We start from the raw sequence: 26995 nt of genomic DNA on the forward strand, positions 1-26995 counted from the left end.
CTCTTAGAAGAGAAAGTGGGTGGTACCCTTGAACGAATTGGTACAGGAGACAGCTTCCTGAACATAACACCAGTAGCACAGGCAGTAAGATCAACAATTAATAAATGGGACCTACTGAAACTGAGAAGCTTCTGTAAGGCAAAGGACACAGTCAGCAAGACAAAAAGGCAGCCCACAGAATGGGAAAAAATATTCACTAATCCCACATCTGACAGAGGGTTGATCTCCAAAATTTACAAAGAACTCAAGAAGCAAGTCTCCAAAACAGAAAAGGACCCTATTAAAAAGTGGGCTGCAGAACTAAATAGAGAGTTTTCAATAGAGGAGTCTAAAATGGCTGAGAGGCACTTGAGAAAGTGCTCAACATCCTTAGCCATCCGGGAAATGCAAATCAAAACAACTCTCAGATACCATCTCACCCCTGTCAGAATGGCTAAAATCAAAAACACCAATGACAATTTATGCTGGAGAGGATGTGGTGAAAGGGGACACTCCTCCATTGCTGGTGGGAGTGCCAACTGGTTCAGCCACTTTGGAAATCAGTGTGGAGATTCCTCAGAAAAATGGGAATAAACCTACCACAAGACCCAGCAACTCCACTCTTAGGCATATATCCAAAAGATGCCCATTCATACAACAAAGATGTCTGTTCCACTATGTTCATAGCAGCTTTATTTGTAATTGCCAGAACGTGGAAGCAACCTAGATGTCCCTCACCTGAAGAGTGGATAGAGAAAATGTGGTACATCTACACAATGGAGTACTATTCAGCAGAAAAAAATAATGGAATCATGAGATTCGCAGGCAAATGGATGACACTAGAAGAAACCATCCTGAGTGAGGTAACCCAGTCACAAAAAGAGAAACATGGCATGTACTCTCTCATATATGGATTTTAGACATAGATCTGGGGAGTGCCAGCCTACAATCCTATGGCCAGAGAGTCTGGGAAACAGAAACTTTATTTAGTGGCTGATCGAAGAAGAGGCAGACTCCCTTGGTTAAGTACTGAGCTGAACTCAAGAAAGCCAGTAACAGAGAGGGAGGACTGATGATCAAAGGGATTAAGACTGGGCTGGTTTAACCCCCAGAAACAGCTGACCAGACAAAGGTTAACTCTTGAATCCCAGGCATTAGCCTGGGAAGCCAGCATGGGACTGATCAAGACCCCCTGAATCTGGGTGTCAGTGAAGAGGCCTAGGGAATCTATTGAGCCTTGGGCAGCAGATCAGTACCCATCCCAAGTATATACACGGACTTTGGACTCCCATAGAACAATGTGAAGTGCACTCTCACCCTGAACTCTTGGGGAAGGGTCTAGGCCCTGCCCTATATGAAATGATACACTATGCACACCCCCATGGAGGGCCTCACCCTCCCTGGAGAAATGAGGGGATAACGGGGGGGGGAGGGCACGGGAGGAAGGGAGGGAATGGGAGAGGGACCTGGAACTGACTTGTGAAGCAACCTTGTTTCTTATCTAAATTTAAACTGGAAAATAAAATTAAAAAAAAAACAGAGCAAAAAAAAAAAAAAACCAAACAATCCAATTAAAAAGTGGGGAGTAGAATAGAGAATTCTCGATAGAGGAATCTAAAATGGCCAAAATACACTTAATAAAGTGCTCAACATCCTTACCCATGAGGGAAATGCAACTCAAAACAACTCTGAGATGTCATCTTACACCGGCCAGAATGGCTAAAATCAAAAACACCAATGACAGTCTATGCTGGAGAGGATGTGGAGAATGAGGAACACTCCTCCATTGCTGGTGGCAGTGTAAACCTGTACAGCCACTCTGGAAATAAGTATGGTGGTTTCTCAGGAAAATGGGAATGAGTCTACCTCAAGATCCAGCAATTCCTCTCCTGAGCACATTCCCAAAGAATGCACATTCATACAACAAGGACATATGTTCAACTATGTTCATAGCAGTGTTGTTTGTAACAGCCAGAACCTGGAAGCAACCTAGATGTCCTTCAACTGAAGAATTGATAGAGAAAATATGATACATTCACAAAATGGAGAAAAGAAAAAAAACAACGGAATCTTGAAATTCTCAGGCAAATGGATGGAATGAGAAGAAACCATCCTGAGCTAGGTAACCCAGTCACAAAAAGACAAGCATTGTATCTACTCACTCATATATGACTTTTAGGCATAGAGAAAAGGATTACCAACCTACAAATCCACACAACCAGAAGAGCTAGAAAACAAGGACCCCAAGAGAAAAAACTCATGGTCTCCTGAAGAACAGAATGGGGGACAAGAACACCTGAGCAAATTGGGAGCCTGGGGTGGGGAAAGGAGGGAGATGGAAAGAAGAGAAGGGGAGAAGAGGGGAGGAGAACAGGAGGACTGAGATAGGTGAAGAATAGAAGAGGGAAAGAAAGGAGATGCCTTGATAAAAGGAGCCAGCATAGGTTTGAAGAGAGGCCTGGCACAGAGGAAGTGGTAGGGGATCCACAGGGACAAGCTACCTTTGATGCCCTTTCCCTATAATTAAATTCATGACTATCTTGGTTACCATCCTTAGAGCCTTGACCCAATACCGGATCGAAGCAGAAACAGACACCCACATCTGAACACTGAGCCATACTCCCAGAATCCAGTTGTAGAGAGGGAGGATGACCAAATGAACCAAGATGGAACTGGAGATATCCGCAGAAACAGTTGACTTGACCTAATGAGAGCATGCGGACCCTAGTTGTAAAGTGGAGGAGAGATGACCAAATGAACCAAGATGGAACTGGAGATATCCGCAGAAACAGCTGACTTGACCTAATGAGAGCATGCGGACCCTAGTTGTAAACTGGGGGAACCAGCGTTGGACCAAACCAAGCCCTCTGAATGTGGATACCAGCTAGGAGGCCAAGGCAGTATATGGAACCTCTAACAGTGGAGCCACGGTTTATTCCTAGCCCACAAATGGACTTGGGGTGGCCAGTCCCAATGGAGGGATACTACTCCATCCAAGATACAGAGAGGAGGGCCTGGGCCCTCCCCTAAATGATGTGATGGACTTTGATGAACCTACGTGGAGGGACTCACTATCCCTGGGGAGTGTGTGCTGTGTGGGTTGGGGTGTTGGTGGGAAGCATGGGAGGATGGAAGGGCGAGGGAATGGGAGAATGAAATGTAAATAAGAATCTTCTAAAATAATATAAAAGCAATTTGAAGGAGAAAAAAAAGAAAAAAAAAGAAAAAGAAAAAGGGAAACTTAATAACAGAAAATGAGTAAAAAATAAACCAATTTTTAAAATTGTTAATGGAAGAACTGAGTTCGTGAGTCTTTGCAGAATGAAAAATTAACAGCATCTCTTGAAAGCCACTTTCCAACTAAGAGAAAAAAGTCATGTGACAGGAATGAAATCTCAGGTGCTTTTCCTGCCTTTATACAAGTTTCCAGGAAAATGTTATCACTCCAAGGGTGTCTACATGTGAAAATGGTAACAGTGGGGAGGTCTCAGGAAGTTCAATACAGGATTTAAAGATCTCTTACTTCCGTTCTGAGTTAAGGAGTCATAGGGCTTCTGGGAGAGCAGGGCGGGGCTGAGCACCAGAACCTCTCCCAGAGCCTCTCTGATTGACTTGATTTTTTATCTCACTAGCCTCACAAGTGTCATTCAAGATGCTCCCACCTCCTAGCTTGGAGGCAAGCTTGGTAGCAATCTGTCCTACTGTAAAATATTTGGTTCTCACTTCCAGCACGAGCAGCTGAATTGAACCTTACCCCATGCTCATTGACTATTAACTCCATACTGTAGCTGTATTTCATGCTTGTAGGGAATAGAGAAGAGGTGCGTACACTTCTCTATTTTTGAGGACCTTCCACTCCACCAGAATACTGAAATCAAGTGTAAGGACAGAATAACTGCTTGCCAAGGTGTGCAAACTAAGTAAGTATTCTTAGAAAAATGAAAAGAAGAATGGAATTTAAAGTCTATTACGGAGGAAAGTGGATACTGTCTGTTTGGGGGTTTTGTTTTTTAAGAAATTCTGAACGATGAACAACATCAAAAAATTTTCTACTCGTGGTGATACGTGCTGGAAAATGGACACTAAAATTAAGTCAAGCAAATTTCTTGCCCAGAATGAAAGCAATAAAACTGAACTAGGTATATTTAATACGCTGGTGGTAAATATGGTAAATGTTCTGCCTACAGGTAAACCAGGATGAAACCAAAGTAGAAAAAATGTTTGTCTCAACTCTTCTCTTTCTGTTTCATAAAAGACTTACGGACCAACAGGGTTCAAGCCATAGAATCAAATGAGCTATGCAGCAATTCTCAGCCATGGGCAATCTTATCCCTAAGGGAGATCAGACATCATCTAAAGACATTGCTAGTTGTTACTAGCAGGCAGTGAGTGCACTTGTGTCTAGTGGATGGAAGTTGTTGATAAACATCCACAGTGCTCAGGACAGGTGCCTACAGCAGCATACAGTCATGCAGTCCACAAGTCAATTGTGTTGAGACTGTGAAGCCCTGAGTGACAACATCATAACAGTCAGAAGTGTGACTTTCTACCACATGCCTAATAATATGCTGAGTCGAGGTCTAAAAAAAGTGTTAATATTATAAAGGATGGGATCTCACAGAAATCTAAACTGAGTACATGACCTTGTACTAATAAAGTTATATTTCTAGTATCAAAGAAGAGTTTGGGCATTTAAAAAAAAAAGACAAATGCTCTGCCAAAGACGAAAAAACTAAGTCTAATCATGAAGAAACATTAGAAAAGACAAGTGACCTGTAATCTTTAGAAACATCAGTGAAGGACTAAGGAAATGTTGCAAACTGAAATAAATTGAAGAGATACAACTCAACACAAGATTAAGCTATAACAACATCTTGACCCAGAAGACTCAGAAACTAGAACCAGTAAGGCTTCTGCGGCAGAGAGGTCACTGTCGGGCTTGTAATCTTGTCTAAACCGTAGCAAACAGAAGCTTGCCCGTGTTTGTGGGTAATCCATCCTGACAGACTGATGAGCTTATTCATGCCAGCATTCAGAAAAAAGGATGCTTGCACCTTCCCATGAATTGGTGATGTCTGAGTTTTTAAACAAATAAAATAAAAAAATTCTAGTGAAAGAAACCATGCTTGGAACTCATATAGACATGGAAGGAGAAAACTGACTTGCCAGGAGTTAGTGGTGCACGCCTGTAATCCCAGCACTCGGGAGGCAGAGGCAGGTGGATCTCTGTGAGTTGGAGACCAGCCTGGTCTACAAGAGCTTGCTAGTTCCTGTACAGACTCCAAAGCCACAGAGAAACCCTGTCTCGAAAAAATAAAAAAAAAAACTGACTCCTCAAAGTTTTTCACTGACCTCCACTCCACATGCACTCACATCCATCACATACATACACCTCTCTCTCTCTCTCTCTCTCTCTCTCTCTCTCTCTCTCTCTCTCTCACACACACACACACACAATAATAATACATTTTTAATTAAAGAACATTTTCTATAGGGTGCTTATTTATTTAACATTTTTATTAACTATTTCTTCTGTTAAATTTGTCTATGGAGATGTATGAGTTGTTGAAAGAAATACAAATTGCACCTTTATTCAATTATCTGTTCCTCTTACTAAGCATGTTTGTCTATACTTTTTTAGTATAACAAAAATGCTGCAGTAATATAAATATGATCCAGTAAATGGTTTCAGTTGAACTCAATATTCTATTTACTACCACTTCAAACAAATTCATGGCCAAGTGAAGGAGAAGGTAACACTGCAATAGAACAGAAGACCCAGGAGAAAATCCCACAATTACATATGAAAATGTGCACCGGGGAAAATTTAGACCTTCCAACAAATGATGCTGAGAAAACTGTTATCTGCAAATAAAAGAATGAAACTAGACTAGTACTTCTCACCCTGTACCCAAATCAAGTCAAAATAGATCAAAGACCTTAATGAAAGACTGGAAACTCTGAAACTACCAGGGGGAAAACATAGACATATCTGAAAAAACTCCAATGGAGGGAGAGATCTAGGTACCTGTGGCTCCAATACCTGAGGAAATAAGTCCAACAATTAACAAATGTAATTGCATGAAATTCAAAAGTTTCTGCAAGGCAAAGAAAAAAAGAATATCTAAATGGTAAAGAGACAGCCTCCAGAATGGGAGAGAAACATTGAAATTGTACATCTGGTTTGAAGTCATATATCTAGAATCTGCAAATGAACTGGAAAGTTAGATATCAAAAGAAGGAATGGCCAATAAGTATATAAAAGTGTTTTCAACATTCTCAGTCATCGAGGAACGGCATAGTAAAACCGCACTGGGAATCTGTCTCATTTAGTCACAATGGCTGTCGTCAAGAAAACAAATGACAAAAATGCTGGTGAGGATGTGGGCAAAGAGGATCCTTATTCACTGCTGATTGGAATCTACACTGCTTCAGCTGCTATAGAGATCCCTATGAAGGTTGTTCAGAGAACTAAGAGCAGAGCTATCATGGAATCTCATAGAATTCATCTGCACTGCTCCTGGGTATATATCTGAAGAAATGTAAGTCAGCATAGCACAGAAATACTTGAACATCAGTGTTTATTCAGGCACTATTCATAACAACAAAGACACAAAATCAGCCCAAGCACTCATCAAGGGAGAGAGGGGGGGGAGAGAGAGAATGCGCATGTGTATACAGATAGTGATAAAATTATGTCATTTATACAAAAGCAGACGGAGGTGGAGGCCATGTTAAGTGTAACTGGTCAGGCTCATGAAGACAGAACTAGACCAATTATTTAAATGTATATGGCATTAGGGCTGGAGAGATGGCTCAGCCATTAAAGGCTAGGCTCACAACCAAAAATATAAATGTATATGGTATTAAAGTAGAGTGGGGGAGGCAATGGAATGCGGAGGAAGGGTCTAAAGGAAGAAGCAGGATAGTAAAAGTAATGGGAAAAACATTGCATGCTTTCTCTCACATGTAGAATCTAGATTTAACTACCCGCTCCCCACACACACACAGCACGAAAGCAGAAGGAGAATATTTGGGTGGAGGAAAGGGATCAGCAAGAGAAGGGAGGAGAGATGGGGAGGTAGTGAAGGGTGGATATAAACTGGTATGATGATACATATGTATATAAGTGTCTACATGAAGCTTGTTTTTGTATACTAGATAAATTATTCTTATTCCAAGAATAATATCAATAACAAATGTACCCAGATACAAGTAAAAACTTGAGACTTCTCTGTAACTAACTCATAGGTCCCACTGAGACACCAGGACTTTCCTTCCAGGCAATGTTTGCTCCAGAGCTTTGCTCCACAACTGAGCTGTGTCCTCAGCTGTATTTATTTTAAATGCCTATTTGTAAATCTCCATTCAAAGGTAAACCATTGCTCTAGTCTGCCTGTTTTTGTTTATCTAATTTACTTTGCTATGCTGGAGTATGAATCCAGGGCCTTGCGCAGGCTAGGCAAGTGCAACCTCCTACACAACATACTTAGGGATTTTCTAGAACTTAGGTGATGGCTTCATGTAACCAAGATTCTAGCTTTTTCTTAGTATAATTAAAAGCTTCTATAATCACTATACATATAGCATGCAGACTCTGTTTCATAGTATAGTAGATACTACTCTACAATGGACAAACAAATGTTAAAAACCAAGAAAGTCAACTAAGGTCGTTATCCTGTTCCCAGGTTTCTGGTTTGTCCCCCACATTGACTGGTAATTTACTCTTCATTCTCTATTGTACAAGAATCCCTCCCTTAGTGATTCTTATAGAATTACTAAGATTAATAGTGATAACTAGAAATGAATAGAAAATCTTGAAGTTTGAAGGTTAATTGTTGTTAGAAACATCTTTGTTTGTGAATAAAAATTTTGTCCCTGGGGCTAAAAAAAAATGGCTCAGCAATTAAGAACACTGGCTGTTCTTTGATTCCCAGCACCCACATGGCCTCTCACAGTGACTTGTGACTCCCGTTCTAAGGAATCCAACACCCTTTTCTGGCCTCTGCAGGCAAAGGCACTCATGTGCACATACCCCTCCGCCCAACACAAACATATACTTTAAAAAAATATAAAAACAAATCTTTTAAAAATTAACCACACACTAACAAGTGTATCCTGATTTGTGCAGCTTTCATATAAATTAATAGTAAAGTATGTCCCAAATTTGATTTAAAAGGAAACCACAGGAAGCTGACTTGGAAAAGAGGAAATAAGGTACAAGCAGAGGAATTCATGGAAGGTGGCTTAAAAAGCCTGACAGAGGAACCCACATGAGAAGCCCATGTGGAGAAAGGGAGCAAGGCTTGCACAACAGAACCGGGTGTGACGCATCCATGAGGGCAGCATACCAGAGGAAGACCAGGGACTCAAGTGACTCTGGCTAAGTAGTGAGTACAAGGATGATGAAACAGCCTCAACAAACAATTGCCAGACATCACAATGTGACTGCATAGGGGAGACAAGAGACAGTATAAAGCACAGATGTAAGAATATTATAGATAAGCTATGGAAATGGAAGGACAGAGTAATGAGATCTTTGAAAAATGCATAGTTAGCTAAATCAGAGCAATCCCTGTAGAAAGACAGGTTATAGCTCCAACAGTAGAAACCTGAAACTTCTGATCATACCATACAAACCCTCCAGATAATATCTGTCTTTTTCATGCTTATGATAAAGCTTAATTTGTAAATTAGACACCAATAAGAGATCTTCTGAGCTAATTGGGAGCATGGGGGAGGGGAGAGGGAGTTAGGAGAAAGAGAAAGGGAGAAGAGGAGGAGAGAGGAGGACATGAGAGAGCAGGAAGATCGAGTCAGGGGAAGAATGCAGGAGATCAAGAAAAGAAACACTATAATAGAGGGAGTCATTATAGGTTTAAAGAGAAATCTGGCACTAGGGAAATGTCCAGAAATCTACAAGGTTGACCCCAACTAACAATCTAAGCAATGGTCAAGAGGCTACCTTAAATACCCTTCTCTGAATATAAGATTGATGACTACCTTATATGCCATCCTAGAGCCTTTATTCAGTAGCTGATGGAAGCAGAAGCAGACACCCACAGCTAAACACTGAGCTGAACTCTGGAATCCAGTTGCAGAGGAGGAGGAGTGAAGGGGTCAAGGGGCAAAGGGGTCAAACTCACAGAAACAGCTGACCTGAACAAGGACCCCAGACTGATAGCTGGAAAACCAGCATAGGACTGTTCCAGACCCCCTGAACAAGGATATCAGTTTGGAGGTCTGGTTAATCTATAGGACCTCTGGAAGTGGATCAGTATTTATTCCCAGTACACGAATGGACTTTGGGAGTCCACTCCACATAAAGGAATACTCTCTCAGCCTAGTAGGGTCTAGACCCTGCTCCAAATGATATGATAGACTTTGAAGATCCCCCATGGAAGGCCTCACCCTCCCATGGGGAGCAGAAAGGGTATGGGATAGGGGGTTGGTGGGAGGCTGGGGAGGTGGAGAGGGAGAGGGAACTGGAATTGACATGTGAAACAAGCTTGTTTCTAATTTAAATTTAAAAAGGGGGAGAAAGAGTTAATAACAAGATGTAATAGGTATAGCAATGTAGTATAATAAAGTCATTCAACTTATTCTCTGTCTCTGTCTCTCTCTGTCTTTTTCTCTGTGTCTCTCTGTGTCTCTGTCTCTGTCTCTCTGTCTCTCTGTCTCTCTCTGAAAGGACTCTGTGACTTATCTTTGCCTGTCTTTGGGAGCATTGCTAAGTAAAACAACAGTTCCTTGAACACAACACTATGTACCAGACAGCTGATCTTATAACAGAAGTGGCTACTCATGACAACCTGGCCGGAAGTGTGTACAGCCTGGGTGATCTACATCTCAGGCAGGATAAATCTAAGAGGCCCAGGAGATCACACCACTCAGAATAGTACTGAACATCTAAAACTTACCAGTTGTGCATTTCTGAAACTGTCTGGTTAATATTTTGCAGGCAACATTGTGTGAGATACTAAGTGTCTGAAAGCAGAGAAAGCAAAATGGTTCCTAAAGAGTACAGATACATTTTGTCCAGCAGTCACCAGACAGAAGGTGGCAACAAAGTTCCGCCATGGCCATTGTTCGAACTCCCACTGTAGTGAACAGAAATATATGTGATGCTTGGCCTCAGCCCTCACCTGTGGGTATGAGAAAGGTAAAAAGATCTCAGGCTGGAAAGATATCTCTGTGAGCAAAAGCCCTTGCCATTCATGCCTGGCTACCCACGTTCAGTTTCTGGAAACCACAGGGAAGTGGAAGGAGAGAACCTACTCTACAAAGTTGTCCTCTTGCCTCCATACACACACACACACTCACATGCACACACACACCAGGCACACACACATAATAATAAACAAGTATAAATAGTCTCATCACTACACTCAGTGTGTGAAAGGCACATCTGGAAAGACAAGGCAAGCACACACCACTACTGATCTCAGCCCCAGAATCAAAAAGCAAACAAAGATGATGCAAATGGCAGGCTCATCTTCATGAAGTGCCTACCTGCAGGAGAGGTTGTTCTCAAAGCAGGGCTCCCACCCCCACCCCACCCTCAGGAAATCAGATTGTGAGCACACAGATCTCAAGGGAGATTCCACTCACATCCCTACTCCGTACCAGTACACTAACTGTCAAGCATCTGGGAATTATGTACACCACCCCCATGGGTAAGACTCCCCTTTTGGGGCACCTCTACCCTACAGGACACTATATAACATGAGCTATCAGTTCATTTTCAGACAAGAACGTTACTCAGGACACAAGATACCACCAAGATGCCCTTGCTATTTCATGACTACATAGAGTGGGCTGTGAAGCCTGCTTCAAAACTCCAGTTCAGAAAGCTCCTCCCTAGGAAATCTACCAAACAACTGAGAAGTACACTGGCTTTTTTTTAAATAAGTCTTTAGGTCTGCCAAATTTTTAGGAATCAACGTAAGATTTGAGAACAATAGGAGGAAAAGAAAACAATGTGCTCTCAGAACCATCACATGAGTGTGGGCTCTCCTATTTTTTTTCAGATTGGAAATAAGCTTATTTTTCTTCTGACTATAAGCATTTTGTCACATATTATTGAATTCCCTTCCAGGAAGCCTGTCGCAGTTGCATTTCCCACCAGTAATATATAGCATCTATTTCCTATTGTCCCTACTACACTGATGTCGGAATTTTTGAGTCCTTTGTTAATATGCTGGCTGAAATCATATCAAATTCTTTCAACTTGAAGTTTTAATTCCCAGTAAATGTAAACAATATGCCACAGACTTGTTAGAATTATGCATGCCACTTATATATTTCTCTATTATGGTGTTTGTTTTATTTATTTAGAAGAGCTTCCTATTTTAAAGATAAAGACCTTGATCACTAAATCACAAATTACTATTTAAATTTTAATATTGCTCATGAAAGTTGTTGGTATTTTTGTTTCATTTGTTTTGGATGAGACAGAGTTGCAAGTATCATAAGCTGGCCTTGAACTCAGCATGTAGCTGAGACTAGCCTTGAAGTCCTGATCTTCCCGCCACTCTCTCCCAAAGCGTTGGGTTTAGACATCAGCATCCATGTCTTATTCTGTTGTTACTATTTTTGGTGTTTGTTTCTATTTTTCTATTTAAGAGTTTTCTTCAATTTTTAGCGTCACATTTATTTGGCTATTTTGTTTCCCTGGGCTAAAGCTTTTTGTTTTGCACCTACTTATGTGGGGGTGGTAGGAGGGTGTACAGTGTCGCAGAGTGCACTGGAGGTTAGGGAACAGCGGGAGTTGGTTCTCTCCTCCCACCATGTGGGTCCCAGGATCCAACTCAGTTCTTCAGGTTTGGCAGCAAGCTCCTTTGCCCACTGAGCCCTCTCACTGGCCCAACTTCCTGGAGTGTTTGTCTTAAAATCTAGATTAGGAAAGTTCCCAAAAACAATATACATATTTGGGGATTTTAAATTCTTGCTCTGTTTTTTCTTAACTTAAATCTCTGGTGTATTTAATGTATATTGGAGTGTGACATAGAAATTTTAATTTCACATCTCCGGAGTCGGTTAAGTGGCAATGGCCCTATAGTTTGATGTGTCTGCTCTCCAATACTAAATGTTTCTCTGACAAGGTTTTGCCCGGGGGGGGGGGGGGGGGTCATTTTTTACTTTCCGTAGTTTTTTCTTAGTCTCCTCATCTGATGTAAACGGATTTTGATACCACTGTGAAAGTGTTTCTTTTTTTTTCTTTTTTATTGATTCTTTGTGGATTTCACATCATGCATCCCAATCCCATTCATCTTCCTGTCCTTTCATATCAGCCCTCTGCCCTTGTGACCCCCGCCCTGCAAAATAAATAAATAAATAAAATTTAGAAGAAAAACGAAGAACGAACAAAAAAGGAAGAAAGAGAGAGAGAGACAAGTGTCATCATGAGTCCCACAGTCTGCCCTTTAGTCTAAACATCTTTAGTTGCAAGTGTTCATTGCTATGAGTCAGAGGTCTGCTTCGAGGCCTCCGGCTTCTGCTATACCCTGAATACTGGGCCCTCACTGGGACTCCTCTTGGATATCTTGTTGTTGCCGTGTGCTGGGGGAGGTCCTGCACTTTTGGATCTGCACGTCTGGCCCCTTTGCATGCTCCAGCAGATTATAGATGGGGTAGATGTTGGGGTGGGCCAATTTGAAGCCCTGGTATGTGGTCTGAGATTTTCCTTAGTCTCCTCATCTGATGTAAACTGACTTTGATATGAAAGTGTTTTAAGTTGTGTGGTTTCAATTTTTTAAAAGATCTATTATTTATTTATGTGTATATATCTCTGTGTGTACATGCACGCAGGTGCTCACAGAGGCCAGAAAAGGGCATGTATCCCCTGGAACTGGAGTTACAAGCCCTTGTAAGCCAGAGGGCACTGGGAACTGAACTAGAGTCCTCTGCAAGAACAGGAAGCTTCCTCCCTGAGCTGTCTCTCCAGCTCCTGAAGTTTTACTTTAATATGTGGTAAGGTGACACTTTGAAGTTGTGCTTCCAAACTTTCCCGACTGCTGCTGGAGTTTATTGCCTCAACAGCAGCTAAGCACTTGGAGGATTTGATATGCCTAAGTATTTTGTTAAAGTGCACAAACTTGTAAAAGGCCAAAAGCAAACACTTTTGTAGGACGTCTTCATCACCCCTTCTCAAACATATCGAGAGTGCTCGCTGTTCTGAAAGAACACTAGCAGTGAGTGGTCCTGATCAGGGATTTTCCAGGTCACAGATGCATATTTTCTGGACTCATTAAGTTTACTACAGTCTAAAGTGTGATGAAAATGTGTGTATATAGTAGATTCTCTTCACGATATCTTTAAGACATTAAAATTATCATGAGAAGGAAGAGAGCAACTTCCTAGCTCACCAGTTCAAGCTATGTGAACTTGTCCCAACAACTCTGATATCAGCACCTGTCAATCAGGTTCCTTTCTGCCATGTCCCCTGTGTTCTTGTTCGTCCCGCCCTACCTCCCTTTTGGCTTCATCCTTCCTGCTTTACCACAGCAAGAAACAATTTATCATATATATCACTGACATCCCCAAACTTGTACGTGCTCCTGCTTCTGGGATGCCAGGACACCAAGTGCTTACTGGTTACATGTTGTTGAAGTTGCGTGATTTTCACCTGTTCCCCTGTGAGAGAGTATAGACAATGCAATGTTGACATAGCATCTCAACCTTGGCCCTTGTTGTGCTTTGAATATGAAATGTCCCCTTAGGCTTGTGTGTTTGAACACATGGCTGTTGTCTGGAGGTGCTGTTTGGGAAGGCTGTAGAACATTTAGGTGGTGGATCCTCCCTGAAGTAGTCATGGGAGACCATTGGCCCGCTTCCCACATGCACTCAGCTTTCTAGATGTAGATGTGATCGAACAGCCAGGCTCCTGCTCCTGCCACCATGCCTTCACTGTCTGCTGCCACATCTCCCCTGCCATGGTGGACTTTATCTCCTAAAAATCAAGCCAGAATAAACCACTTGATCCTTTAGTTACCATTGTCAGGGTATGTTATTACAGCAATGAGAAAGCAACGAAGACAGTGTGAAACATACACGGGCCTTAACAATTACTACTTAACCAGTGAGTGATGCCTACTGAAGTGAAGCAAGAGTCACAGAGACCTCCCGTTCTGTTCCTGGACTCGGTACCACCTAGTTGCTTTGAGGCTGGATTTGAGTTGTGGCCCTCACAGCTTCCAGGACTGCCTTCCTCCACAGCTCCATTGTCCCTGAATCCCACCCCCCAAACCTCCTCCCTGCCTCTTCTGATATGCTTTCACACATGGTGTAAGAGCTCAGCTGCGCTCCACCCGTAAGCACCTGTCAGACCCACAGAGACCAGCTGCTCTATGCGACCTCTGCCTGCCATCCAGTGTCATGCCATTTGGAGCCTAGGTTCTAGCTGTCACGCTTCCAGTCCGGCATCAGTCTAGCCGCCCTTCTGGCTATAGCAGTCTGACTGGACCATAGGGCACGTTCTTCAACATGAGCTGCTGGAGCAGACCTCCCTCTAGAGTCACTCTCTTCCACATAACCCAAATCCTTTTAATTCTCACACAGTACTGTGGAAATTCCACTCCTGTGAAAATTTCTAGAAACAGAAATTGAAATGATAATGTAATTCAGCAAGGCACCCAATCGTAGGATCCTAGTCTTTCATTACCACTGTGTGGGGAACAAGAGATCTGTCTTTTGTCTAATTTGTTTCTCAAATGGACAGAAACCTTCACTTTCTGAGAAACCACAAGCCACTTTCATCTGGCTGCTCCCCACCCTTGTCTTCTGTTTGAGCTCAGAGTTCCACGTGCTCGTCTTGGTAAGAGTCCATCACAGTACATCACCGGGAACACATGTGTGCACTGGGACTTTATTCCCTGGAAGCTGGGGATGCTCACACACATTACAGCATCGTTAAAATCTGGAGGAAATGATGCAAGAAAAAAAAGCTGTGGCAAAGAAGGCGAGATCAAGCAAGTTCACTCAACCTTTCCTCTGGGAGCGACACGGGGAACATGCATGCGGGTGGGGAAACTCGGGAGGGTATTCATCAGTTGGAGCTGTCAGCAGGGACATTCATTCAACGGCAGCTGTTGCTCAGCACTTGTAGGGGAGTGGAGCAATCGGAACTCCAAAATAGATCTCTGAGGATGAGAGCCTTCCCAGCTCATGACTACAGGAGAAGCCTGGTCGTGGGGTTTTTGTTGTTGTTTCTCATGGGCTTGTGTGAAAAGATGAGGAGCAAACAGTTGCAGATAAGCCTGTGTGGATGGTCGAGCCTTGGGCTGTGGTATGAAGGTATGCCAAATAGCATTCTAGCTTGCTACCAGAAATGCATCTGTACCTCGGTAGTCAGAGTGACAGGCCACCCCCACTCACCTAGCAACATCAGCTGTTCAAAGAGTGTTGGTTGATTTTAGTTTGTTGTTTAGAAAAAAGCATTAATATGACCACTAGGGGTAGGAAGCAGCAGAAAGACCCATAGTCACTGGTTATTATTTTCCTGGTTTGGGGTGGATAAGGAGGCAGAGCCTTTCAATAATAAAGACTGATATGGAATACTTTCTCAAGTTCATGATAGTTAATGACTTCAACTTAACAAACATTTGTTCAACATTTGTAGATGATTCTAAAATCAGTCTCAAGTAATAATTGAGCCCATTTTAGCACACATTTATTTATTAGAAAATAATCACAATAATCCCTTGTTTTCTCTTCTTAGAGAAATTCATGATACAATGTGTGTCATTGATTTTTATCTTAAAAAAGGTTCAGTTAGCCAGGTAACATTTATAAATTTTCTTATAGATATTCAATAGCCTGTTCTGTGGGAACTTGAAACTTACAGAACCCATCCTGAATTAGTTCCATATGTAATACCTAAAAATGTAGATTTTACAAGTTCTTCAGACTGACCCACTGACCTGTCAATCTCACATGACAGAGCAGCTTGCTTCCAATGCACCTGCCACATAGAGGGGAATGGATTAATCCCTTCCTGTTGCTGTCGACCTTGTTTGAGAAGCTGGCGTGTGGTATGAGAGCATAGACAGAGGACTCACGGGCAGAATGGAAGGGAAAAGCCAGACTCATGGGGCAAATAAATGTCAAGGATCTAAACAGAAGTAAAATTTGTGGTTAGAATGACTGGAAAAGTCACAAGAACACACTCCCGAGAGAAAGGCACACAGTATTACACAGACCACAAGAGAAGGACAGGCCAGGTCTAAGACACAAAGTCACTGGGAGAAGTCTTGAAGAAAATAGGGATCTTCAAACCAGATTACTCGCTGGGAAAAGAGAAGGCAAGGCACAGACCTAGTCCCTAGTCAAGCAAAAACCCAAGCATAAGAGCTAACAGCACCAAAGCCAGCTGCCACCAGACTCTGAAACAGGGAGCAGCTGCTGTTCAACACCTTATACTCTCAGAGCAAGATCCAAAATAGCAGAGTGATTAAGAGTGGGTGAGCACAGGCTGGGGAGTGCCTGGACTCATTTCAGACCTGCCACCTGCTTGCTGTGGGGAGGGAGGCAGATGCAACTCTCTTAGCTTCCTTATCAGTCAAATCAGTGCATATGAGTATCTAGCTCATACACATACTTCACAGAAGGCATCAATATCAATGTTCGCTAGTGGCTATAATGTTTATTAGACCTGTGTGATAGAGATAAATACGCTAGGACTCGACGGCCTTGCTCTCAATCCATCTACCCATGTGCCACTTCTACAGAACTGAAGTGCAACCACAAAAATGAACCAGAAAGCTGTGCCTGATCCAGAATCAAGACCCTAAAAGTTAAGTCAAGATATGACCCTGAGGTCAGTTCACCTACGACCGAAATGCAGCCAGTAGGAAATATGGGAAGTACCCACTACCAAGCTCTGGCTAAGCTCTGTTCCCAACCCAATTGGACCATGAGAGGACTTGGACTCTTCTGCCCAGTGACTTTCTCTTAGGATGCTCCTAGAAAACTGGTTCTAACACATGAAGACAAATTATAGTCACATGAAAGCCCCCGCATGGGACAATTTGAATTAGAACCTCTGGGGCCATACATAGTCTAGGCACTTCCAATTTTAAAGTACTCCCAAGAGACTTAGATTCATAGGTTCCTGTTATCTCTGGGATGGAAAATGTCCAACTTAGGCTCGTGTGTTTGAACACTTGGTCTCCAGTTGGGAGTGCTATTGCTGTCTTTGGGGCTGTGGCTTCACTGACAGAAGTGGGTTGCTGGGGCTGGACCCCAGACGTGGTATCTACTTTTAGTTTCCAGACTGAGTGCTCGGCTGCTTGATCTACCGTGCTTTATGCTCCCACTGCCACTGAGCAAGCCGCTATGGCCGCCATGCCTTCCTGGCCATGATACACTGTTCCTTCTGAAACTGTGTACCAAAGGAAACCTCTCCTGTAGGCATTTCACCACAGGGCATAACTAATACCAGAGTGTTAAGACACACCCACCCGGATGCTGTGATGGCTCCCGCTCGAAGTGAGTCTGCAGGTCTCCATGCTCTTCTGTATCTTGTGAGAGATGGCCCCAGAACCAAACCTGCAAAATCACTGGCAGTGTAAAACTCAAAGCCCCCATTCCTGCTTGTTGTCCGACCAAGCACAGAAATGCTGAAAGGATTCGCAAATCTTACAGAAATCTCAGTAACTCTTAAGTATGATAAATTGTTAATATCTTCCACTTAAGAGGCTCTCACTAAAGAGCAGTATGGAAATTATCACTCAGGTTTTTTGCCAAAAGAAATTTAGGATAATTGACTGGGAGAAAGCTTCTGGAAGCTACCCAGGATAGAACACTAAGGATTTTCCTCCTTAGACAATGCTATGTCTTTTTACTTAAAGGCAGAAGAGGACTAAGGGAGGGAGGGTTCTGAATTTGTCATAGGGGGATCTACAAATGAAGCAGAAGGCTTTGATGAAAACAATCTCTGTCGCTGCCTCTTTTCCCCATTGTTCTGTATTAAACAGGCCTATGCCACAAAAGAAACAACAGCAGCTTTGCTTCAGGGAGACGCACAGCCTGCAAGGCACGGTGCAAGCCCTGGGCATCAGCTGAGAGAGTAACCGGGAGTGGGTGTGTGTTAGGAGGAGGCACTCAGCTATGCTCACACAGTTGCCAAGACACTGCTTTCAACTTACAGAATTCCTCAGAAGGCAGAAATCAGTTCTATTTTGCATCTCCATTCTATGTGAAACATCCTCTTTGGAGGAACTATTTGATTCACTGGGAAAAATAAAGTGTTTACAGTCTCCAACATAAGAAAAGGCAAAGCACTATATGCCCCATCAAAACTTTATTAGGGACATGGAGACAAGACTCGGTGGTGAGGAGTACTTGCTGCACTTGCAAAGGACCTGGGTTCAGTTCCCAGCGCTCATACTGAGCTGCTTACAACAGCCTGTAACTCCAGGTCCAGGGATTCCAACACCTTTGGCTCCCATGTGCACATGAGGTTACATGAACATACCTACATACAGGTGTATACATAGATGCGTAAGTCCAAATAATAAAAGTAAGTATCTTTTATATTAAAACTGCCCCCTTTCAAACTGTTCTCCTTTTATTTCAGACAATCCAGAAGTTAAATGCCAACAGGTGAACAGAAACAATCAGTAAGTAAGACTTGCTGCTGCACTCTGTACTAACCTGGCTCTCCTACCTTTTCCTGGGTTATCGAACTTCACTGGCCCTTGAAGCTTTTTGCTCTGCTTTGGGAACCCTGTAAAAGGGCCCTTCAGTCCATTTATCCACTGCCCTTGGTGAACCTTCTGCATCTACAGGGGCAGCGAAGCCCTTTAGTGTTGAATTCTATACTCTCTCAAAAACATGGCCTGGCCACGGGAGGCGGGGATTACTTCCTGAGCAACTTCCTGCATTTCAAAAAGACAGTTGAAAATAAGGCATAAAAATAGACAAATACTCAGGGTTTGGATTTTGTATTTGCCACTGGGCAAATTACTTAGCATGTTATAAACCTCATTTTCCAAATCTATGAGTTAGGGCTAAAAGCAGTCAATCATTTTTGTAGTATGTTTGAGGCCCTGAGTTCAAACTCCAATTGAGGGTGGCATCGTAGAGTTGATATGAGAAGAAAATAAAGTCATTTACATGATATGCTTGGCGTAATGCCTAGAACAAAACACTCTTACGTGTATACTGGCTGTTACTAACATCATTTGCATATATTACATATAGTGATATGTAAATGGGAATACATATATAGCTACTAGTATCATTAGATTATGTATAGAGACTTGGGGCGTAAGTATTCCAGTTACAGGTAAACTGGTATGCTGGGCAATGATCTGTTGAATGGCAATGTCATACCAAGGTTGAGGAATCCCCTAAGGAGGGAACACCACACACACAGCTAGCTTACTTAAGAGCAGAACAAGCAACAAGCTGTGAATAAAGCATTTGGTTGGGTGGTGCCCAAACCAGCAGATGTCTGAAAGGACAGCATGAGAACACCAAACTTATATGATCCAAATACCAGGCTGCTCTCTGAGTGTCTCTGCCTTGCTAAACAGTTAAAGGAGCAAGAGAGTCTTGAATATGCCCAGTGTTACTTCTCAAGACTTGTAGAAGAATCAGGAGCTTGCTGCCTGTGCTGGTGAGCAGACCATCTTTGTTTTCATTTTACTATGTATTGTCGTCACAGTGACTGCAGGCTCCAGACACAGGCCTAGGGTGTCATTTCCTCATGTGCTTCTACTGCTGCACTGAAATAGCATTATGAACTCAGCAATGCCCCTTCCTTTCCTGTTGTTCCATAGCACTCGAGCCCAAGCAGAAAGCTCTAAAATGAGTTAGTTGAGACATAAGTATATTAAAGAGAAAGAAAGTTAATTTATCCCCATTACTGTATTGCCTGTGACTCGTGCGCATCTGTGGGGGCAATTATTTTTGCAAAAGTCTTGCAGATACCCAAGACAAGTTAGCAGTAACTTGATTGTCATGGTGATGTCAGCAGTCTACTGTTTTCAATCAAATCATCTTCTGGTGTCAAATCTTTAGGAAATTGATTTTAAAAAAAAACACACATTTGACCAATCCTCCTATGTCCATGTCATGGCTTTCCTATAGGTTTTCTTTACAAAAGTGAGGAGTAGATAATTCATTTATTTGAAGTACCTGACAGGAATGCAGTTACAATGATGATAAAAGAAAAGACAACTAGTCCTAAGTGTAGACATTAAGATCCTCAGCCATAAACTAACAAGCATTACTTCCACTACATTTAAAATAAGGCAATAGGTAGCAGCATTTAAACAAGAAACTCAGCCCAGAAAACTCCTTAACCTTAAGGGCTCAATTAAAGTCAAATTGCTTGAGATAAATTATGTCCTAACTTTAAAATATCCTTTGGTTTGTCTTTCACTGGCCCCAGAAACATATAAATCACCCAGTATTGCACACTGACACCACTTCCCAAAAAGGAAAAGCAACACAAACCTATGCCATGCCTGTGGCTTAAACAAGGCCCTCAGGGGTTGGGAGCATGGAGTGCTAGTGTAGTCTCATTACTTCATTTCTCTGCCCAGAGTTTCTCAAGTTGTCAATCAGATGTTTAACAGTAAAACGGCTCAATGTTTGACTTTCCTCCTGAGTTCTGACACAAGAGGATGCCTGGACTTTGGAATTAAACTGCCCCAGCTACTACCAGAGACAGTTGTATTCTGCCAACAGCCTTTCCCTTTTCTCATTAAGGAAAGAGTAAGATTGACCATTTAAGGAAAAATAATATACCTCAGTGTGCTTGCCTGAAGTTCCTATGTTTTGAACTTAAAACCTCTGCAGTGCTATCTAGGTAAAAAAAAAAAAAGGGACTTTCTTCCCCCCCCCCCCCCTTCCTATCTATCTGTCTATCTGTCTCCATCCTTCCTTCTCTCCCTCTTTTTCACAAGCAGGTTTTCACTGGAGGATGGTAATTCTCAAACTAATTTTACAGACTCCCCCCTGTCAGCTAGGGAAACAGAACAGAATTGGCAGGTCTAAACCATAGTCACCCCACACTGCTACTGCTACTGCGTAGACCACCCCTCATAAGAATGCTTCCTATATTTTGTTAAATTAGGTGAACACAATGTGCAGCATATGCATAAACAACTTCGTAATGTGACACCATTTTTGTCTGTCTTGTGGTAAACTTTCTTGTCATTTTTTTAAGACTGACTGGAATTAAGAGTAATGAATAACAGGAATTCATCTCTACTTGTTAAGGTTGAAGTTAGCTTGAAGTGACCTGTTTGGGGCTTTTCACTTTATCTGTTACTAAGTTAGTCAGACAAGACAAATCATCTAAGGGAAGAAGTAGAGAATAATAGATTTAACATCATCCCCTCCATGGAGGTCTGCATTACTGTGCATTACCCAATGTAGCTGGCTGTGGAAGAGACAGCCAAGCCCTAAGTATAAAGACATTTTATCTCCAAGTGCAAATATAGAAACGAGAACAGTCTACCCTGTGGGTGATTTCTTAACCTTTTTAGTAATGCTTCTAGAAGACACAGGACTGCTGAGTGATAACAGGGGGAAGGAGGGGTTACAGCCTAAATTCCATCTGGAATTATTGGCTGCTATTCAAACTGTGTCTGCTTAGGACGCCCAGAAGCAGTACAATGTCCCACCCCAGATTCCAATGTAAAGAAGGAGTCTTCCCTTACTTACGATGGTGAGCGTCCGTCTCCAAATCATCTGAGAACTCGGTGTACAACCAGGATTAAATAAACAATTGCACTTAAAACGTGACACTAAAGGTGAGACTAAATTTATTGGACAATATATCAGGCACATACCTCTGCTATTAGCTATACAATCTTCAAACAACACCATGAGGACAAAACACTGTAACCCTCAGGTAAGGAAACTGAAGCTCAGGGAATCTGTCCAAGGCCACAGGCAGCTGAAACCTGAGTCTGGGTCACCAGACTTGCCTATTACTTGATGTTCCCAACCTCTCTTCCATGACTATGTCCTTACTGTTAGAACTTCAATCAGATTCAAAGAAACAATATTCTTAGCTTATCTTTTATTTTGTTGGCATGCATTAAAATACTAGATAAATTAATTTATAACGTTGATTTTCATATCATTTTTCTAAGTTGTTACTAATAATTATCCTCTTGAGCGTTGGTTTGTTAAGGTATATATTAACCTAAGCTTGCCCATCAGACCCATCGCTTTCTATTAAAAGATGTAAGGTTAGGGAAATAAGTAAAGTGTGAATTAAACTCTGTAATACTGTAAGTCTGAGGCACCTATTACACTCTTTGCTATCTTTTTAAAAAGTGCTCGTCTGGAGGCTGGAGAGAAGGCCCTGTGGTTAAGAGTACTTCCTGCTCTTGCAGAGCTCACTTCCCAGCACCCAACAGTCATGGTGTGCAACTCAGGGCTCCAAGGAATCATGCTGTCTTCTGACCTCCTCGGGCATCAACACACATATGGTGTACTTCCACACAAATACAAACACATACACATGAATGAAAACACAACCTGGGGAAGATCACATATTTCTCTTGCATTGGAGCTGAGTTGAATTCTGAGCATCCACATCAGGTAGCTCACAGTGGCCTGCAACTCCAGCTCCAGCCAGCTCCTATACCTCCGACCTCATCAGGCACCTGCATGCGAGCACGTTCTCTCTCTCCCTCTCTCTCTCTCTCTCTCTCTCTCTCTCTCTCTCTCTCTCTCTCTCTCTCTCTCTCTCTCTCTCTCTCTCTCACACACACACACCAATTAATAATAATAATAATATTTTAAAAGAGAAATGCTCATCTAAAATGAAAACCACAATGTACGCTATTTCAAATGTATAACCCCCAACATTTCATAATTAAAAACTATAAACCATGTGGAGACCATTGCTTAATGAGCATATTAATTATTTCACAAATCCCAGTAGAAAACCACCTTAGAATATGTAGAAAATGCATTTTTTGTTGAATAAAGAGCAAATTGCTTCAGAAGCCTTGTACATCCTTGCTGTGTCTCAACAAGGGGGCAGGTTTCATGAGTAGCTGGAAGGAGTACTCAGAAACATCTTGTTTTAAATACCTAGGAAGAAAATATCTAAAATGACAGGAATGTTTTATTGCTCATGACCAGATTTTAATTCATGACTCATAAATAGAAAGAGTCATGATTTAAATTTTAAATAAGTTGACCAAAGGTACCCATATGAGAAATTTGGCCCTAAAAGATGATTTTTCAAGGTATGAGTTCCGGAATTTAGAGGCCCAGAAGTCTGGGTTCACATACAGGAAGTAGGTAGATAGATGTCCTTTTGATATCATTTGTGAGGCATACAATATCATCTCCACAGTCAGACATGTCACTATGAAGATTTTCACTGAGAAAAGTTTCAGGTAAAACACTATTAACCATACTTCTCTCTGGTTTTTTATTTTATACATTCTCATATACTCATCATTAGATATCTAGAACCTAAGAACTTAACAGATTGCCCACAGTGTACACAGGGCCAAGAGGCTCCAGAGCTATCCAGATTTCACAAAACTTTCCCAACTTTCATGAGGCCACTCCTACCATGAAGAACCCTGATACAAACAGCATACACGTGTCCAAACCGAGGAGTCTCTTCTGGAATCACTGTGAAGATGGGAGACCATGGTCTGCGTCTCAAAGAATAAACAAGGTCTCTACAGGAGCAGAGTGTGTCCCAGGCAAGGTGAATGGCATGAGGAGGGGTAACATCTTAAAGTAGCCACTGTTCCTGTGTTTGAAGAATGGTCTCTGACCTGAAGTACCTGAAGCCAGGGACCTTTTGCTGAGTAGTGGGAATGAAACTAGAAAAGTTAACTAGTGCCGGGCGGTGGTGGTGCACGCCTTTAATACCAGCACTCAGGAGGCAGAGGCAGGCAGATCTCTGTGAGTTCGAGGCCGGGCTGGACCAACAGCCTGCAAAACAATACAAAGAAACCCTGCCTCGTAAAACCAAAAAAAGAAGAAGAAGAAGAAGAAGAAGAAGAAGAAGAAGAAGAAGAAGAAGAAGAAGAAGAAGAAGAAGAAGAAGAAGAAGAAGAAGAAGAAGAAGAAGAAGAAGAAGAAGAAGAAGAAAAGAAAAGTTAAGTAGGTGCCAGATGATGGAAGATTTTCAAATGCCCAGCTTGGTGTTTGGCAGAAACAAGGGGTCCCTCCGGAAAACCAAAGTGTAGACAGACAAGCACAGCAAAGTGGAAAAGTTAGTCCCTTGATCACCAGCGGCGTGGTTGGGATGGTAATGAGGCTGAAAGTGGTCAGCAGTGGCATATCCTGAATTGAAAAGAACAGCAGTGGAGTCCAACCGCTCTTTAGGGGAAGGGAAAAGGGGACACTCCAAAACAGCACACAAGCATGCACTTGAGTGAATCGGGGATGGGTCTGTGTATTCCTGGAGTGTGATAGTTTGTTCAGACAGTGGAGGAGACCACGTGGTTTAACTTATCACCCCTTAATTCTCAAGGGGAAACTTAGAACCATGGAAACAATTAATGATACTCAAAACTCCACTTCAGCAGATATGGCTTTCACTCAGGGCCAAGCACTGTGCTGTTATCTAAAAGCTGTCTCAATGACTTCAGAGAAAATCGAATGCCTCAAACCAATGGCAGACTCTGGCCTTCCCGACGCATGCGGAAGCCAGCAATGTAACTCTTCCTAGGAGTAAAACAAGAAAAATGTAGCACATCTAGTTCTGACTTTTCCTAAGTCTTTTAAGACAAAGATACTTCATCTCCAGCAAAGAACCATGAGTTGCCTCTGTCACCGGGTAGCAACTGGCATGCACACTCACTAGTATTCCTATATGTTGATTATATAGGACTAGCTTCTTTTACTTTGCAAGCTAATCGTGTAATCAGAAGCATGTTACATGATACACAGTGAAATGACAGTGGTGTTTCTTTTCCCTAAACACAAACTGTATAGTCATCAAGCCACTATTCTTAGGATGGGAACATTTACCAAAAAGGCTTACATAGTCCTGTTTGTCAAAAAAAAATCCAAACTTGCTAATGGAAAGTCTTTTTTCACATTGACAAAATAGACACAAATAGGTTTTCTGTTTTGTTTTGCCTTGTTTTAAAGGCTGGGCTGAAATTTGCTGTGTAGCTCAGATTTGCTTTGAACTCACAGCTGTCCTCCTGCCTCAGTCTTCTTCCCAGTGATGGATTATAAGAATGAGCCAGTGTTCAAATAATTGCTTTTTAAAAATATTCCTCGGTATTTTCTTGGATATTATCCTTGGGTTCATTTATCCAAACTCTCTGGATTACTTGAAGAAATAATCCATCCTCTTATGCAAATTTGGCCCCCACTACAGACCACCAGAAATCAAAATTGACTTCATCAGCCACATGTGTCCACGAGCTATGAGACTGACCATGAACCTGTTCACTGTAAGCAACTCTGATTAAGGAGCATGTCACCTCGTGGACAGGGAGACAACACACTCTCAAAGGATATAAGAACTCCCTTCACACTACTGTAAACACACTCTTACACCCATGCAGCTTATGGAAGGATTTTTTTTCTAAAGAAATTCCGTCTAAATTTCTTAAAGCAGAATCTATTGTGTCCGCACAAAAGCAATCACTCCATTAGGCCAGTTTAATTAACATGATATTCTTCTGAATATGAATCTTATGCAAACTACTACAAAAGCCATGGATCAGCAGCAGGCATATTTCGTGCACGTCAGATGCATTTGGGCAACTGCCGGCAAATGAGGTCAGACCCAGCACAAGGTGTGGGTGCAATCAGAGAATCGGGCAAACCCAGCGGTGCAAAGAAGCCGGTCAACAGCGTGGCAACAGGACCACCAGACAGGACTCTCCTCTGTTACCACACTATTTACAGTAAATAAAAGCAATTTTGCCCCCGGAGGAAATGTCCTCTCTGTGGCTTAGTTACCCTGGATGTGAAAGGAGCTGTATTCTCCTCATATTCCTATTACCTGCAAGAACAGGAATAACTCAGCAGGGCTAGCTTGACGACTGTCAAGACATCACAAAACATTGTGTTTAAAAGGAAATTGGTAAGACTGAGAAAGAGAAGTTTCTGTTTTTTTTAGGAATCCACACAGAGTCTAGTAATTCCTACACGTGCTATCCCATCACAGAACAGGAGCGGTCCAAGCAAGAGACAAAGTAGAATTGGAGCGAACCGTCTTCTTGTGGAAACAGATTTCTTAAAAGAGTAAATATCTTTTGGGGAGCAGGGGTGTCTTACCTGCTGGCGGCTCCTTTAACCAAAGATGTGTCCTTTCTCGGAAGGTTTATCCCTTGAAGAAGCCAGTGGCTTGTCCCACAGCCCAAGACTGAGTCCTGGAAAACTAGCCAGCCCAAAAGAAGGCTAAAGAAAAACGCTTTTCCCACTCTGCTGGGACTAGCCAGTAGCTGAAGTCATACAGGAAACGACTCAGAGTAGCTGCAGCTTCTCCTTCAGTCGGAATCAGCAGGAATTGGAAGCCGCCTATCTCCCACCCCGACTTTTGTTTCAAAGTTTTTTCAACTGTTGCTAGGTGTTGTTGGGTTCTGAGATTAGGTTTCTCCTCTGCGGCTCCCGCACACTGTCAGCGCGGTGACTTTGTTGGGGCGCTGAGCTGCGCGTGCTATATTTAACCAGTGTTCTCAGCGAGGCCAGCCTGTCAACAGCTGAGGAGTTTGCAGCCGGCCCTGCTCAGTTCCTAGGCAGCTGGGTTATCAGCCCCGCATCCCGCTCACCCCGGAAAGAGCCGGGGAAGCCGGCAGACCCTTTTAAGGACCTCTTTGCTCATTTCAGAGAGGTAATTACTGTGTGCAGACGGTGAAGTGGGACTTGGGTTTTTAAATCTGAAAAGAAACAGAGCAGACAGTTGTCTCGGGCAGAGCTATTTCCCAAGGCAATATTCTTCTCAATTAGACCCTTAGATAAGTGTTGTGATTTTTTTAAATGCATTTAACAGTGCGCTACAAGGGTTGAGAAAATTCACAGTCAGAGATAATTTCCAAGCAGCTTTCATCATTGG

The 26995-nt window shown here is 42.4% G+C and overlaps 1 protein-coding gene across 2 annotated transcripts in view; it reads right to left on the bottom strand.

The window, feature by feature from the left end:
- Positions 1-26605, bottom strand: part of Filip1 (filamin A interacting protein 1) — a 172943-nt gene extending 146338 nt beyond the window's left edge. For both annotated transcript variants that reach the window (XM_013116041.3, XM_005073700.4), the window contains exon 1: positions 26218-26605. The gene's annotated coding sequence lies outside the window, so the exon portion shown is untranslated. The remainder of the gene's footprint in view (positions 1-26217) is intronic.
- Between the last annotated feature and the right edge of the window lie 390 nt (positions 26606-26995).

The sequence above is a fragment of the Mesocricetus auratus genome, unplaced genomic scaffold (genome assembly GCF_017639785.1).
Source record: "Mesocricetus auratus isolate SY011 unplaced genomic scaffold, BCM_Maur_2.0 Super-Scaffold_100691, whole genome shotgun sequence".
Lineage (NCBI taxonomy): Eukaryota > Metazoa > Chordata > Mammalia > Rodentia > Cricetidae > Mesocricetus > Mesocricetus auratus.